The sequence below is a fragment of the Dendrobates tinctorius genome, unplaced genomic scaffold (genome assembly GCF_039654945.1).
Source record: "Dendrobates tinctorius isolate UK_male_01 unplaced genomic scaffold, ASM3965494v1 ptg000065l, whole genome shotgun sequence".
In the NCBI taxonomy this organism is placed as follows: Eukaryota; Metazoa; Chordata; class Amphibia; order Anura; family Dendrobatidae; genus Dendrobates; species Dendrobates tinctorius.
Window position 1 is genome coordinate 19,854,486 of NW_027361733.1, and position 17,389 is coordinate 19,871,874.

Consider the following 17,389-nt stretch of genomic DNA (forward strand, 5'->3'; position numbering starts at 1 on the left):
GACAAATGTACGTACACAATGGATGTGACCTTGTTATTTTCAGGGCTGTAACAATCATCAATCATGACAAGACGAGTCGTGGTTGGGAGATGTAGACATTAAGGTCTGACTAGATGGAGAAGAAACAGCAGAAATCGGCTTTAATTAGACAAGACAGCAGAAAGTGCCTGGATGTAGATATTATTCTGTATCTGCACTGTGTGACGTGAAGTAATAATAATATTATCTGTAAAATCCCTTATTCTACATTTTCACATTTGTGTATAATGTCTGTGTGCTTCCAGATTTTTTTTTATTAGACAGCACACACACTTGTAGAGTTTTATAGGTCCATTCACACATCTGTGAAAATCACAAATCTGAGAATGAGATCAGTGAGGTTCAGAGAATGTCCTCTAATGAAACAATTTTGAGGATCAGAATAGGACATGCTCAATGCATCCATAAAAGCGCACAGCCCTCTGACACTACAGATACAGGAATGTAGCCTTATTATGTATAGCGCAGTCCCTTAGTATATAGTGTACTTACACATTATCTACAGCACAGTCCCTTAGTATATTGTGTATTCACTTATTATATATAGCACAGTCCCTAAGACAAGTATATAATATAGTCACTTATTAGGTATCACACAGTCCCTATGTATATGGTGTACTCACTTATTGTTAGGCGTCGGGTTTCTGGAGCTCCTTTCGGTCCACTGAGCATGCCCGTGGGACAATCTTTCTTTGGAGATCGGAGGTCACATGCTCATGTCCTTCTCCAGCTCGGATTGGACCATCAGGAAGGCCCCAGAAGGACGTGGCTATAAAAGGTTCGCATGGCCGAGCGGCCATGTGCTAATATAGAGAAAGATTTAGACCATGTGGAGTGAGAGTTGTATGCATGCATGTATGAATGTCTCTGGTGAATGACTCATTGGAAACCCCTACCCTTGTTGTGTAGCCTAGCCTGTTAGCGCCCAGGCTGAGGAGCAAGTAGGAGTCAGAGACTGGCATCAACGCCAAGTGGTGGCTTGGTCTGTATGCCATGGTTCACTTGGTCGACACTCCACGGTCGCCAGCATCAGTTAGTGGTGTCCGCAGTTGCGACGCCGCACGCTTAGTAGGTCTAGAGGGACTCTGACCCTGTGTCCTTCGGGCTGAGTTCTGTGACCTGATACTGAGAGTTTACCTTGCCGAGCTCTGTGAGCTTTAACAGGCTCCGGCATTTATGTCCAGCGGTAGTGCGGCTCTGTGAAGCAACAGAGTCCGCCCCTGTACACACTGGGTGACGTTAACCCGCATGTGTTCCTCTATTATACCGCCATATAGCGTCTGCCATTACTGAGCAGCAGTTTACCACCCCTGCACGGTGGACCCCAGGCTGCAAACGCACCTTATTACCATCTTTATTATTTGGTGCGTTCCGCCAGCCCTAACATTATATTAGCGCCATGGTCTGGCTAGTAATGGCAGACGAACAGTGATTGCAGCGGCACATCCAGCAGCTGGAGGGTAGGTTGGCGGCTCTTGAGCGCAAAACCTCAGCCGTGGATGTTACCGCAATAGCTGTTCAGACTGCTAGCTCTACTGCAGCTACTTTGTCCACTGCCACCCCTGTCCCGACATTATCCCACCTCCCGCTGCCAGATAAATTTTCTGGCGATAGTAAGGCATGTAGGGGGATTTCTGAGCCAGTGTGCAATACACCTTGAGCTCCTGGCTGCACATTTTCCCTCAGAGCGGGCCAAGGTGGGGTTCATAATAAGGCCGGGGTCACACTAGAGAGGAATACAGACGAGTGAGAGGCGTTAAAAGCACGCATTACACATGGACAAATGATTCTCTATGGGATAGCTCACAACAGCCATATAATTCTCGTCCGTATTCTACGGTCCGTGCCAATCGCAGCATGCTGCGATTGTCAGCGTACTACGCCCGTAGTACGCCAATGTAAGTCTATGGGTGCGAATACGGATTACACACGGACCACACGTGTGACTTGCGAGAAATACGCAGGTCCTTTGGCAGGTGACAGGAAATAGGCTAATCCATCATCAGGAAGCTTAGACATGCAAATGAGCTCAAAAAGCGCTCCAGACATCCAGGAAGTACGCCTCCACGGAGTACATCAGCGTCATGGCGCCATATTTCCTCAATGTGGAGATGCTTATTGTATTAGTGCAGGAGCGGCCAGAAATCTGGGACCAACGTGATGCCCATCATGCCAACCAGGCAAGAAAGGAGGCGTCATGGAGGCGCATATGTCGCCAGATATTCCACGATTTTGGTGATCGGCCACGTCACGAGCAGCAGCAACTAAGTACAACCCAAAAACTGTTTAAAATTACCTCACATCAAAAAAGGCATTTAGAATCAGCCCCCCTTCCCTTCCTGTTCTTGGACTTTTTGCCTCATGATGCGGATAGATTTTTATGTGACCCATGGTTTTACACTGCCATAATTTGGCCCATGCCACAAGCTCCTCATCCTCCTAGCCAACCAAGTTATTAAGTGTATTTACTTGATACCTGAACTCAGGGCCGGTTTTAGGCAAAGTGGGGCCCTAGGCAAAGTTTAAAATGGGGCCCCAAATGCTAACATACTGCACATCACACAGAAGCATTTCGATTGTATTTACATGCACTGAGTTCGGGCCGCTAAATGATCGTCAAAATTGAAGTTGTTCAATGCTTGTTTCCCGGCCTCTTTCCACCATCTGAGAAAGAATGATGGGAACAGAACGATCACTAAGGGTGTGTGCACACGTTGCGGTTTTTGCTGCGGTTACGCCGCAGTTTCCATGCAGTTTACAGTACAATGTAAACCTATGGAAAACCAAATCCGCCGTGCACATGCTGCGGAAAATTCCGCGCCGATTTGCTGCGGTTTATTTTCCGCAGCATGTTACGTCTTTTTTGCGGGACCGCAGCTGCAGTGTATGTTCCAGGACATACAAATCAATCTCTCTCTCATTCACACTGCCAAACCGCACTAGAACCTGCATCAAATCCGCTGTACACATGCTAGGAATCCGCAGAAAAAATGCATGTGTTTTACCCTGCAGTTTCTGCCAAGAGATATGGATTCTCTGCAGAAAAAGCCGCAGACTAATCCACAACGTGTGCACACACCCTAAGGGTGGTTTCACATTAGCGTTTCAGGCCGCAGCATCGGCCTGCACACGGCCGCCGCTAAGCCCCGCCACCTGCTGCGCCTCCTCCGGTAGCTCCGCCTACGGGCGCATGACGCTGCATGCGTCCTGCGTCCCCTATCTTTAGCACTGGGGACGCAGGCCGTGCGCATATATGCGTTTGGCGGCGCATGCGTCCTTTTGACGGTGCGCCGACCAGCGCCAAACGCAACCTGTTGCAATTTGGTGCGCTCGGCGCACCGTCAAAAGGACGCATGCACCGCCAAACACATACCTGCGCACAGCCTGCGTCCCCAGTGCTAAAGATAGGGGATGCAGGACGCATGCAGCGTCATGCGCACATAGGCGGAGCTACCAGAGGAGGCGCGGCAGGTGGCGGGGCTTAGCGGCGGCTGTGTGCGTCCCCAGTGCTAAAGCGTCATGCACCCGTAGGCGGAGCTACCGAAGGAGGTGCGGCAGAGAGCGGGGGGCTTAGCGGCCTGCAACGTTAATGTGAAACCACCCTAACAGATCACCATACAGTATCATGTTATCAGCAGGACATCTACAGTTTACACCCCATAGTCCTCCATATAATATAATCTGCCCCAAAGTCCTCCATATAGTATAATACACTCCTTATAGCTCTCCATATATTAAAATACACTGCTCAGTCCTCCATATAGTATACTACACTCCTCATAGCCCTCCATATATTAAAATACACTGCTCAGTCCTCCGTATAATACACTCCATATAGTATAATGCACCGCCATAGTCACCCATGTAGTACAAATCACTTCCCATAGCATAATGCACCCCATAGTTCTTCATATAATGTATTCCCCATAGTCCTCGATACAGCATAATGCAGCCCACATATAGTATAATGCAGCCACCCCACAGAGTATAATGCAGCCCCGCCATACAATATAATGTAACCCCCATAGAATATAATGCAGCCACTCCACAGAATATAATGTAACTCCCCATAGTATATAATGCAGTCCCACCCCCCATATAGTATAATGCAGCCCCTCCATAGAATATATGGCAACCCCCTCATGGGATATAATGAAGCCCCTTATATAGTATAATGTAGCCCCTCCATAGAATACAATGTAGCCCTCCTCATATAATAACTATAATACAGCGTCCCCCATAGAATATAATACAGCCCACCTCCCCATAGAATATAATGTAGCCCTTCATATTATTTAACACAGCCTCCCCCTATAGAATATAGTGTAAACTGTACCCTACATGGTATATAACACACCGCATAGTATACAGCCCAGCCCACCATGGTATACAGCCCACCATGGTATACAGGCTGTATACCATGCTGGGCTGTATAATACAGCCCAGCATTGTATAATATAGCCTGCCCAGCATGGTATAATACAGCCCAGCATGGTATAATACAGCCCAGCATGGTATAATACAGCCCAGCATGGTATATAGCACCCCAGAATGGAATAATACAGCCCAGTATGGTATAATACAGCCCAGCATGGTATATATCCCCCCAGCATGGTATAATACAGCCCAGCATGATATATAGCACCCCAGAATGGAATAATACAGCCCAGTATGGTATAATACAGCCCAGCATGGTACTGTATATAGCCCCCCCCCCAGAATGGTGTAATACAGGCCAGCATGGTATAATACAGCCCAGCATGGTATATAGCACCCCAGAATGGAATAATACAGCCCAGTATGGTATAATACAGCCCAGCATGGTATATATCCCCCCAGCATGGTATAATACAGCCCAGCATGGTATATAGCACCCCAGAATGGAATAATACAGCCCAGTATGGTATAATACAGCCCTGCATGGTATATAGCCCCCCAAAATGGTATAATACAGCCCAGCATGGTATATAGCCCCCCCCAGAATGGTATTATACAGCCCAGCATGGTATAATACAGTCCAGCAAGGTATATAGCCCCCCCAAAATGGTATAATACAGCCCAGCATGGTATATAGCCCCTCAGCACGGTATGATACAGCCCAGCACGGTATAATACAGCCCGGCATGGCATATAGCCCCCCAGCACGGTATGATACAGCCCAGCACGGTATAATACAGCCCAGCATGGCATATAGCCCCCCAGCATGGTATGATACAGCCCAGCACGGTATATAGCACCCCCCAGAATGGTGTAATACAGGCCAGCATGGTATAATACAGCCTAGCATGGTATATATCCCCCCACAGAATGGTATAATAGAGCCCAGCATGGTATATAGCCCCCCCAAAATGGTATAATACAGCCCAGGACGGTATAATACCGCCCAGCATGGTATATAGCCCCCCCAGCATAGTATAATACAGCCCTGCATGGTATATAGCCCCCCCAGAATGGTATAATACAACCCTGCATGGTATATAGCCCCCCCAGAATGGTATAATACAGCCCAGCATGGTATAATATAGCCCAGCATTGTATATAGCCCCCCCCAGCCTGGTATAATACAGCCCAGTATGGTATATAGCCCCCCCCAGCATGGTATAATACAGCCGAGCATGGTATGATACAGCCGAGCATGGTATATAGTCCCCCCAGAATGGTGTAATACAGCCCAGCATGGTATATAGCCCCCCCCCCAGCATGGTATGATACAGCCGAGCATGGTATATAGTCCCCCCAGAATGGTGTAATACAGCCCAGCATGGTATATAGCCCCCCCCCAAAATGGTATAATACAGCCCAGCATGGTATATAGCCCCCCAGAATGGTATAATACAGCCCAGCACGGTATAATACAGCCCAGCATGGTATATAGCCCCCCCAGAATGGTATAATACAGCCCAGCATGGTATATAGCCCCCAGCACGGTATAATACAGCCCAGCATTGTATATAGCCCCCCCCAGCCTGGTATAATACAGCCCTGCATGGTATATAGCCCCCCCAGCATGGTATAATACAGCCGAGCATGGTATATAGCCCCCCAGCATGGTATGATACAGTCGAGCATGGTATACATATAGTCCCCCCAGCATGGTATAATACAGCCCAGCATGGTATATGGCCCTCCCAGCATGGTATATAGCCCCCCAGCATGGTATATAGCGCCCCCAAGCATGGTTTTATAGTCCCCCCAAAGTGGCCCCACAGTCTAGTACTCGCACTGATTTAAAAAAAAAAAAAAAAAAAAAAACAACAACACTCCTCACCTTCTCCTCATGCCCGCGCTGCTGGCTGCTCCTGTCTCCTCCTGCACACAGTGAGAGCGCGATGAGGTCATTGCGCCCCCGCTGTGTCAGAGGCAGAGCGGGGAATGATGGGAGAGGGAGCGTCAGCTGACGCTCTCTCCCCCATCACTGCCTCCTTCAGTGCGGCGGCGGGAGTCGGCGCTGGGGGCAGGCGGGCCCTCCTGCCTCACAGGGGCCCCATAGTGGCTGTGTGATGTGCCGCTGGCTGGGGGCCCCTGGAGGAGCGGGGGCCCTAGGCAGCTGCCTGGTCTGCCTGCCCATAACGCCGACCCTGCCTGAACTATTGTGATCCTGTGTATCTGGCCTGGATGGCCCAATTATATATGCCACCCTGGATAGAAAGCACACCCTAGAAGGCCACATGCCTAGGCTACTGGTAGCAAATTTGACCTAGCAAATATGTGAAATTGAGAATATTTCCTGTCACATTGCAGTGGAAGATGTGATGAGACGCTGGCGCAGCATCCGCAACCAATACAGGCGGGAACGTCAGCAGCGGGCCAGGAGTGGTGATGCGGGCCACACAAAGTGAAAATATATTTATTATGAGTGCCTCTCCTTCCTCACTCCTATTCTGGATCTGAGACCGTAAGTAGATACCTCACACCACATTACACAGATACTTTACAGGGCCCAAAAAAGTGATTTATTTTTGGCTCTGTTCTATTTCATAACAGAACTCAGTCCAACCTTACGGAGAGAGAAACTGGCTCAGATACTGAGCCCATCATTGATCCTGGGTCTGCAGGGGAAGAGGTGGCTGGCCCATCTTCTCTCCCTCCAAGAAGCATGGGTGAAGATTCCTCTCAGGAAAACCCAGTGCCTGCACCACAAACCCCACCACCAGGACCACATCCACAAGCAGGACCGTCTGCTGCTGCACCATCAGCCATACAGGTGGAGCAGGGCAACATCAACAGCAGCCCAACTGCCCAGATCCGGGGCTCCCCACAGTCTGCTGGACCATCCCAGTGAGGAAGAAGAAGGTGCCATATCCCTGTCCAAGATACCCGTACCAATGTTGACACAGGGGTACTGAACTATCTGGCTAGAGTCAATAATGAGGATGGCGAGGAGGCATACTCACGCAGCCTGGCCCTTTATCTTCGTGCCCTTTCCCATGAGGTGAGGCTACGTATTCGAGGATGTTTTCAGATTCTGCTTGATCCAAGCACACACCCCAATACCCCATATGATTTATTTGAATATCTGGAGAGGTGGCAGCTTTCACCCAGAAATCTGATGCGCCTTAGACACCCCACACACATGCTTGCTCAAGCAGGCTCTGAGGATCCTCAAATATGTGGGCCTACACCTCACCCCCTTCCTCCCCCTACCCAACCTTTCCAACAGCAGCCACATATGTCTGGCTCTAGCCAACCTCACCAATATGGCCACTTGTTCTCACCCAGTGTTGGAGGCTGGTCCCAACCTGGTTGGGGACGACATGGCTATTTTGGTGGGTATGAGACACAGGCCTACCAGCCCCAACAAGAGGCCCCATCTCCAGTAACACTCTGGCCAGTACCAACCACAATCCCAGGAGGCAGTACACTACCCACATCATGGGCAACAGTATGCCCCCACACAGGGCGATGACCAAGTTGGGCAAAGTAGCCAGCAGCAAACACAGGCTGGTCTTCCGCCTTCTCCTCCTCCAACCTACCAAAATTTATAATGTTGCCATTTTGGTATTGCCTAATGGTTTTGTGGTTGTTTTGTATGTCAGAAAATGTTATTTGTACCCAATGTTCACATCTGCACAAAGGCCAATTTGGCCCATTGCCACATTTATCATATGGTAATATGTTTTTCTTTAAAAAAAAAAAAAAGGCAAAAGTAAACATTTGTCTATTACATTTTACGTCTCTGTCTCAATTCTAAAAAAAGTTGTCAGCATACTAACATACGCTTACCAATGCAATTAAACAGTCATAGAATCATAAGGCTGTGTGCACACGATGCGGTTTCTGCTGCGTTTCCGCAGCGGTTTTGCCCCTGTGGAAACGCAGCAGTTCCGCTGACCAAGTACAGTAAAATGAAACCCTATGGGGTTTCAAAAACGCTGTGCTGACGGTGCGGTTTTTTCCGCGCGGTTTTGCTGCGGTTTACAAACCGCAGCATGTCAATTGTTTGTGCGGTTTCCACAGCGTTTTCATATCTCTACCATAGTAGAGGTGTGAAACCGCAGGGCAAAACTGCAGACCAAACCGCAGGAAAACCGCAGGTCACTTTACCTGCGGTTTTACCTGCGTTTCCGCGCGGAAAAAAACGCAGCGGAATCCGCAACGTGTGCACATAGCCTAAGGGGTTTAAATATATATATATATATAGACAGACATAAACCAAAAAACTATAACATAGACACAGCATGCTCTTGCCAAGAAGTTTCCCCCTCAGGTGAAATAAAGTAATTTGTGAAATTATCACGCACTTTGAGCCCAGAGAGCGGTCTACGTTGAGGGTTGATAGGTGGTCTCGCTCTGCGCACATTGTCCGACCCACGCACACCAACAGAGGAGGAACAATCATGTATCCTGGTGAAGTTATGAAGAACCACACAGGCTTTAACAACTTCATTAACATTTTGTTCACTCAGCTGAATGGCAGACTGGAGTACCTGCCATTTGGCACAAAGAATGCCAAAGGAACACTCCACCAGTTGCTGAGCACGTGATAGGCGCAAGTTAAAAATTCTGCGCCGGTGGTCCAGGTTGCGCCGGGGATATGGCCTCATGACATTGCGCATTAACTGAAACGCCTCATCTGCAACAAGGACATAAGGGACTGATTCTTGAGTGGAGCCTGGTAGCTGGCGTGGTGGTGGTAGATCCAACTGGTTGGTGCGTAGCCGCCGACCCATCATAGAAGTATTGAAGACTCGAGAGTCTCCCGTCCTTCCATAGGCCCCAATGTCAACAATTATAAACTTGTATTGAGGGTCGGCCAGAGCCAACAATACAACAGAAAAGTATTGTTTTTAATTGAAGAATTGGGAGCCAGAGTTCGGCGGCTTACGCACCCGGATATGTTTGCCATCAAGGGCCTCAATACAATTAGGAAACTGGCATTCCTCCTTAAAGTCCCTTGATATCCTCAACCAGTCTTCCATCCTGGACACGGGCATGATGAGTTGATGTAGTCTTGACCATATTTCACTACATGTCGACCTGACTATGCCAGAAATGGTAGATCTTCCAATGAGAAACTCATGGTGGAGGGCGGCATAAGACAGGCTAGTGGACAGGAAGCTGAAGAACAACAGAAATGGAACATTTTAGAATGCACAAATTAACAAAAGACCAGGTACATACATACCAAACTTGTTAGTGATTCAGATCTACTAACACACATATATTTGGTCGCACAATGACTAAATGATATTCAGTACATATTACACATAACATTCTGGTCTGTAAGTTTAATCATATCTGGAATAAGATGAGGGCATTAAACAAGTCCAAGAAGCAAAAAATACATACTTTGGGCAACACAACATGAACATAGAGAATGTGGTGGTGTAGTACATACCGTAATGTGAGTAGAAGTCGCTCCTCTGCAGATATAGCTTTGCGCATCCTTGTGTCCTGAAAGGTTATCCCAGGGTGCACTGTCTCCAAGAGTAGATCAAATGTTGCAAGGCTCATGCAACAGTATTGGTAAAATTTTTCCGGATGCTCCCGCAGAAAAGAATAGAGGCAGTGAAAATGACCTCTTGTGAGTCGTTGCCTCAAAAGTGGATGGACCCACATTCATCTCCTCCTCCGCGGATCCACTATCATTGGGTATAGTTGACCAAAGCGGCGTGACAAAAGCCAGTTGAAGAGAACCTGCTCAGTTGTGTTGAAACTCAGACTGTCTGCCATGTTGCACATACAACACCAACACACCTAGTCAAGGCAAGGTCACAAATGGACAGAATCGAGGCAGCCAGGACAAGACATCTCGCCTCCAGATATTCTTGGCAACTGGGAGAGCGTCCCCTTTTGGTGACCTTGGGAGCTGGTTCTCTAAACGCAGCGGTGTCTTCTTCTAAGTTGACCTTTAAGGGGACAGTTTCTATTGGCCCATCCACCCATGTGGTAGAGCTTTGCGTGGATTCCGGGGCTCCAGGCAACTTAATGTACTCTGCCTTCACCCGACGGCACGCAATTCCACTAGTTATGCTTGCCAAGCCAGTGACCACATGGGTGATAAATGGGTCGACACTACCATCACAGGGGGACGAATGGAAGACAGCATTTAACACCAGGGATGGGCGCTATGAATATCTGGTGATGCCCTTCGGGCTCTGTAATGCTCCGGCCGCCTTCCAAGACTTTGTGAATGACATCTTCCGGGATATGCTCACCACCTCAGTTGTAGTCTATATGGATGATATCCTCTTCTACTCTCCAGATATAGACTCCCACCAGAGATGTTTGCAAAGTCTTCGACCTCCTACGGGCAAACTCACTCTACACCAAGTTGGAGAAGAGTGCGTTTGAGCAGGAGTCCTTGCCATTCCAGGGCTATATCATCTCCGCCCAGGGATTGGCCATGGATCCTGCTAAGCTACTGGCAGTTATGGATTGGCAGGAACCTCATTCCCTCAAGGCGGTGCAGCGCTTTATCGGATTTATTAACTATTACCGCCAATTCATTCCTCACTTCTCAACCTTAGTAGCTCCCTTGGTGGCCCTCACCAAGAAGGGAGCAAATCCTAAATTGTGGTCAGAGGAGGTCTCCAAGGCTGTCCTCTCTATTAAGTCTCATTTTGCCAGCGCTCCCATTTTACACTGCCCCGATGTAGATAAACCGTTTATTTTAGAGGTGGATGCCTCATCCGTCGCTGCTGGAGCGGTCCTGTTCCAGAAGGACGCTCAAGGTCGGAAGCACCCTTGCTTCTTCTTTTCTAAGACCTTCTCACCGGCGGAGAGGAACTATTCCATTGGGGACAGGGAGTTGCTGGCCATGAAATTGGCCTTTTCTGAATGGAGACATCTCCTGGAGGGGGCCCGTTACCCCTTCCAAGTCTACTGTACACTGACCACAAAAATTTAGTGTATTTACAAACCGCCCAGCGGCTAAATTCTCGCCAAGCCCGATGGTCTCTCTTTTTCTCCTGTTTCCACTTCACCCTACATTTTCTTTCCGGTGAGAAGAATGTCCGGGCCAATGCGCTCTCTCGCTCTGTGGTGTCAGTAGAGAAGGAAGAGGAGGAGCCTCAGTTAATTGTACCATCCGATAGCCTGAGGACAGTGGCTCCGGTCGCCCTTGACTCTGTACCCCCGGGCAAGACTTTTGCCCCTGCCCGTTTGCGCCCGGAGGTCCTCTATTGGGCTCACGCGTCCAAGGTGGGTGGACACTTTGGTACAAAGGGGACAGTTGAGCTTTTGGCGAGAACGTACTGGTGGCCGCATATGGCCCGTGACGTCAGGGACTATATTCAGGCATGCGTCTCCAGTGCCAAGAGTAAGTCTTCCCGGCAATGACCCGCTGGGTTACTTTACCCCTTACCCGTGGCAGACAGGCCCTGGGAGATGGTTGGCATGGACTTTGTGGTGGGTCTACCCAAGTCCAGTGGCAGCACAATTATTTGGGTCGTCCCTGACCATTTTTCTAAAATGGTGCACTTGGTGCCTCTCTGTCGGCTACCTTCCGCACGGGGCCTAGCAGTGTTGTTCGTTAAACTCGTTTTCTGGTTACACGGCATGCCAGACAAGATGGTCAGTGACCGGGGTCCCCAGTTCGCGTCTCGGTTCTGGAGAGAGCTCTGTCGCTTGCTCAGTATTGAGCTGAATCTCTCCTCGGCCAATTATCCCGAGACGAACGGGTTGGTAGAGAGGGCCAACCAGACCCTGGTCACATATCTCTGACATTTTGTCTTGGCCAGGCAGGATGACTGGGTATCCTTATTGCCATGGGCAGAGTTCGCCTTGAACAACACTGTGGCCGATTCCACCGGCAAAACCCCATTCCTCCTTAACTACGGCCTACATCCTCGTGTCTCGGTGCCCATGCCCGTGTCTTCCACCGACTCTAGGGTGGCAGACTGGGCGGTGGAGGCACGTGATATTTGGGACCGCACCCAGGATGCTATTCGGGCCTCTAAGGAGAGAATGAGGGTCTCTGCGGATGCACACCGGCGTCTTGCTCCAACCTTCTCCCCTGGCAACTTAGTGTGGCTCTCCGCCTCTAACATCAGGCTGCGAGTCGAGTCCACTAAGTTCGCTCCTCGCTACATTGGTCCCTTTACGGTCCTCGAGCAGATCAGTTCTGTAGTCTATCGGCTGGCCCTTCCACCACACTTGGCTATCTCTGACACCTTCCACGTGCCCCTTCTTAAGCCGGTCCACATGTCTCAGCTCTCCGAGTCATCTGCCGGAACATCAGACCTGTCCTCAGACGAGTTTGAGGTTAATGCCATTGTGGGATGCAGGGTGGTATGTGGAAAAAAGTTTTATTTGGTGGCCTGGAAGGGTTATGGTCCAGAAGCTCGGACCTGGGAGCCAGTGGAGAACATCCACGCTCAGCTTCTCATTGCAGCATGTGAGCGTAGCGAGGCTCAGAGGGGAGGGGGCCAATGTTAGGCATCAGGTTCCTGTCGCAGCACAGCAGGAATCCCAAGCCTTGCATTCGGCAGTCTCCCATTCCTCTCCGGCCGCAGAGGAGGCTGCTTAGCAGACTTGTCAATCCAGGCGCTCTGCTCAGACCAGCTCTGTAGGTTTGGTTGCTGCTGTCACCTCTGGTCCAGCTATAGCAACGCATGCTGGTCAGCAACAAGCTACTCCAGGGACTAAATCCTCCTTTCAGTCCACTGAGCATGCCCGTGGGACGATCTCTCATTGGAGTCCTTCTCCAGCTCAGATTGGACCATCAGGAAGGTCAGGAAGGTCAGGAAGGTCCCGGAAGGACGCGGCTATAAAAGGTTGGCTAATATAGAGAAAGATTTAGACCATGTGGAGCGAGAGTTGTATGCATGTATGAATGTCTCTGGTGAATGACTCATTGGAAACCCCTACCCTTGGTACACATGTATTGTGTAGCCTAGCCTGTTAGCGCCCAGGCTGAGGAGCAAGTAGGAGGCAGAGTCAGAGACTGGCATCAACGCCAAGTGGTGGCTTGGTCTGTACGCCATGGTTCACTTGGTCGACACTCTACGGTCGCCAGCGTCACTTAGTGGCGTCTGCAGTTGCGACGCCGCACAATTAGTAGGTCTAGAGGGACTCTGACCCTGTGTCCTTGGGGCTAAGTTCTGTGACCTGATACTGAGCATTTACCTTGCCGAGCTCTGTGAGCTTTAACAGGCTTCGGCATTTATGTTCAGCGGTAGTGCGGCTCTGTGAAGCAACAGAGTCCGACCCTGTACACACCGGGTGACGTTAACCCGCATGTGTTCCTCTATTATACCGCCATATAGCGCCCGCCATTACTGAGCAGCAGTTTACAACCCCTGCACGGTGGACCCCGGGCTGCGAACGCACCTTATTACCATCTTTATTATTTGGTGCGTTCCACCAGCCCTAACACTTGTTATGTATAGCACAGTCCCTTAGTATATGGTGTGCTCACTTGTTATGTATAGCACAGTCCCTTAGTATATGGTGTACTCACTTGTTATGTACTGTATAGCACAGACCCTTTGTACATAGTGTACTCACTTATGTATAGCACAGTCCCTTAGTATATAGTGTACTCACTTGTTAGGTATAGCACAGTGCCTTAGTATATAGTGTACTCACTTGCTATGTATAGCACAGTCCCATAGTATATAGTGTATTCACTTGTTATGTATAGCCCGGTCCCTTAGTATATAGTGTACTCACTTATTATGTATAGTGCCATTCTTAGATACATAGTTTCCTCTTTTATTATGTATAACACAGTCCCTTCCTCTCTGTTATATATGGTGCCATCTCCTATTATATAGCTTCCTCTGCTGTTATGTATAGCTCTGTCTCTTACATTGTGTCATAATGTATTCTTGTTATTTTTGTTAGTCACAGCACCCTCTTTTTTACATAGCGCCCTCTCTTGTTAGATATAAAATGACTGACTATGTAAGAGAGATATATATGTATATATATATATATATGTATGTGTGTGTGTGGCTATAAATAAATAAATATCTGTAGCTTTGTCACCATAAACGGGGGGGCAGACATTTCTTGAACAGGGGCCCCAAGCTGTCAGTGTCCGCCCCTTCTTAAATAAAAATCATCATAACCGGCCGAGTTACATGTAACATAAGATACTTCTTTGACACCACCTTCACAATTTTTGCATTCATTGAACTTGTGAGTTTTGGAAAGTTTCTGCTTGAATTCCTTTGCAGGATGCCAGGATAGCCTCCCAGAGCTGCCGTTTTAAAGTGAAAAGCATCTAACCTTTGTAGATCTTTTGCCTGAGATTATGTAAGGAGGTGGCGGGGACCCTCACATGCCTCTTCTCCCCTGGTAGTTGCTCAGATTATGCACAGCACCTCATTGTTTATTAATGTGAAATGTAATGTTTATATACTGTAATGTCATGTGTCTGTCAGGTACTGTGTATAGGTTTAGGGCTAGGATAGGACCGTAGGGGGATAGCATAGAGGTTTAGCAGCTGGGAGGAGTTATAGCGCAGGACAGTGCAGAGCCAAGAATATAGGAAAGGGACTTCCTGTTTAGGCAGCAGAGCCTGGGCAGCCTTGCCCAGGGCAGGGTACATGCAGTAGTGAGTCCAGACAGATTTCTAGCTGTGGGGATAAGGCTGCGACAGCAGTTAGGGGCCCCAGGAGGAGAATAGTGCGGTCGGGCACCTGCTCAATGGGACCATCCCCAAGAAGGATTCAGGATCCACGACGGGTAGAAGCAGCTGAGATAGTGGACACAGAGCAGCTGGAAGCAGAAGGGGTAATGGAGATGCCAGAAGCCGTACAGAGGGGAATCGTCGCAGCTGCCATGGAGGACCATCACATCTGGTTGCAGCTTCTGTGAGTGAAAGACCTGCACTCACTTTAGTTCCCGCACCGGCTCCTGCCCCATCACCTTCCCTGGCACAGCGTCCTCCTGCAACATCTATCCGGACCAACCCCGGGCTCTGATGGTGGAAGAGGCTCAGTGGGTGAGGGAAGTTATTGAAAAAAAGAAATGGTGGGAGCACCGAATCTTAAAGGAGATGCGACGTCCTGGCGGGGGAGCCATGTATGGCCGGATAACACGTGGCCTCATCAAGTACTTCAATCCCACCCAGGGGTATGGATTCATTCACGAGGCCGAGACTGGGGACAAGGTATATGTGAATGTCGGGTCCATTGATTTTAATGGTCCATTACAGGAGTGGGACCGAGGCCCTTAAGGGGTTAATCACCCTCGAGAAAAATGGACTATGTGTGCGGCCTCTTTAAGAACTGAACTGTTTTAGCCCTGCATTTTACCTGTATTACCCCTGAATTTTACCTGTTACTATTCTGGACTGTTCTCCCTTAACAGAAGCAGCGCACTTGTTTTAACGGGCCTGTACTATACTCCAGGAGGGAGGGGGAAAATCTGAACAGGAGGACCCGAGGAGCGAGCCAGGTCAGGACTAAAAGGACTGTTGTAGAGTTGGCCGTCGGGCCAGTGTGTGTGTTACAGGTCCCAAAAGCCAAGGGACCAGGGTCAGTCAGACCCATATGAAAAAAACTTGAATGCCTTTGTTCCAGGGCTCCAACTGAGTGTAGCTGAGTTCATGGTTGACCCACCAAAGTCATCAGATAAAGATTGTATTGATTACAAATATGCTTAAAAGAAAAAATCTAGCAGTTTTAAATTTACAGGTGCAGCCATGGTCGGGGATGACCATATTCTAGGAGGGAGGAGTGTAAGGACGTGGTGGGGATCATCACGTGCCTCCTCTCCCCCCTGGTAGCTGCTCACAGGATTATGCGTGGCACCTCATTGTTTATTAATGTGAAATGTAATGTTTACGTACTGTAATGTCATGTGTCTGTCATGTATTGTGTTTAAGCTTAGGGCTAGGATATGACCTTAAGGAGATTAGCATAGAGGTTTGGCAGCTGGGAGGAGTTACAGGGCAGGGCAGTGCAGAGCCAGGAATATAGGAAAGGGACTTCCTGTTTAGACAGCAGAGCCCAGGCAGCCTTGCCCAGAGCAGGGTGCATGCAGTAGTGAGTCCAGACGGATTGCTAACCATGGGGATAAAGCTGCGACAGCAGTAAAAGGCCCCAGGAGGAGAATAGTGCAGTCAGGCACCAGCTCAACGGGACCATCCCCAAGAATGATCTGGGGTCTAAAACCGGGGCGGAAGCAGCTGAGATGGAGTTTCTGTCTCCTTTCCCAGTTTGAACCGGACAAGGGGCTGACAAGGAGCTGGTGATGTTGAAGACATGGATGGGACACAGACTGTCCAGAGATACGGCAGGGATTGATGGGAAAATGAAGCTGATAGAGAGAATAGGGCCTGCCCGGACAGCTGGGAAAGATAAGAAGACATCTTTGTGTATAACCTGTGCTGCCAATGTGATGGATGCCCTATTGTTTAGTAAAGTTCAGCTGTTAGAAAAGAACTGTGACTCTGTGATGTTTTGTGGAGCCGGAGTGACAGAACTGGAAAGGACTCTGACAGTGACCATAAGTGTTCTGCTGCGCACGCTGCACATGCAGCAGAAAGGACATTGTATTTTATCTGTGGGGCGCCAGGGTGTGGGAACCATATAGCCCGTTGCCACGACTACCATTCTGGCCACCTTACAATTACTCCAAAGGTTCTCGATAGGGTTGAAGTCAGGGGAGGATGGTGGCCACACCATGAGTTTCCTTCCGTTTATGCCCATAGCATCCAATAGCTCAGAGGTATTCTTTGCAGCATGAGATGGTGCATTGTCAGAATCATACTGTATGTCATCTGTACGTCCGTTTTTAACATCCATTTACCATTAACAATTTAAGAAACAATAAGAAGCCAAATGCAGTGTTCTATGTTAATAATTGCAATGGATCAGTAAAAACGTGGATGTTATTTGGATGGTGTCCGTAAGGCATCCGTTTTATAACACACCCATTGAGTTTAAATGGGTGA

General features: G+C 48.9%; 2 long non-coding RNA genes across 2 annotated transcripts in view; one reads left to right on the forward strand and one right to left on the reverse strand.

Annotated features, from left to right (window-relative positions):
* The window catches only part of LOC141094936 (uncharacterized), a 42,140-nt gene extending 41,454 nt beyond the window's left edge, over positions 1-686 (reverse strand). Inside the window, exon 1 of the long non-coding RNA XR_012233209.1 lies at positions 663-686. This is a non-coding gene — a long non-coding RNA (uncharacterized lncRNA). The remainder of the gene's footprint in view (positions 1-662) is intronic.
* Positions 687-2,084: 1,398 nt separating this feature from the next.
* Positions 2,085-8,172, forward strand: LOC141094937 (uncharacterized). Its single transcript, XR_012233210.1, has 3 exons — positions 2,085-2,307; positions 6,781-6,934; positions 7,024-8,172. It is a non-coding gene; the product is annotated as an uncharacterized lncRNA (long non-coding RNA).
* Positions 8,173-17,389: the final 9,217 nt, after the last annotated feature.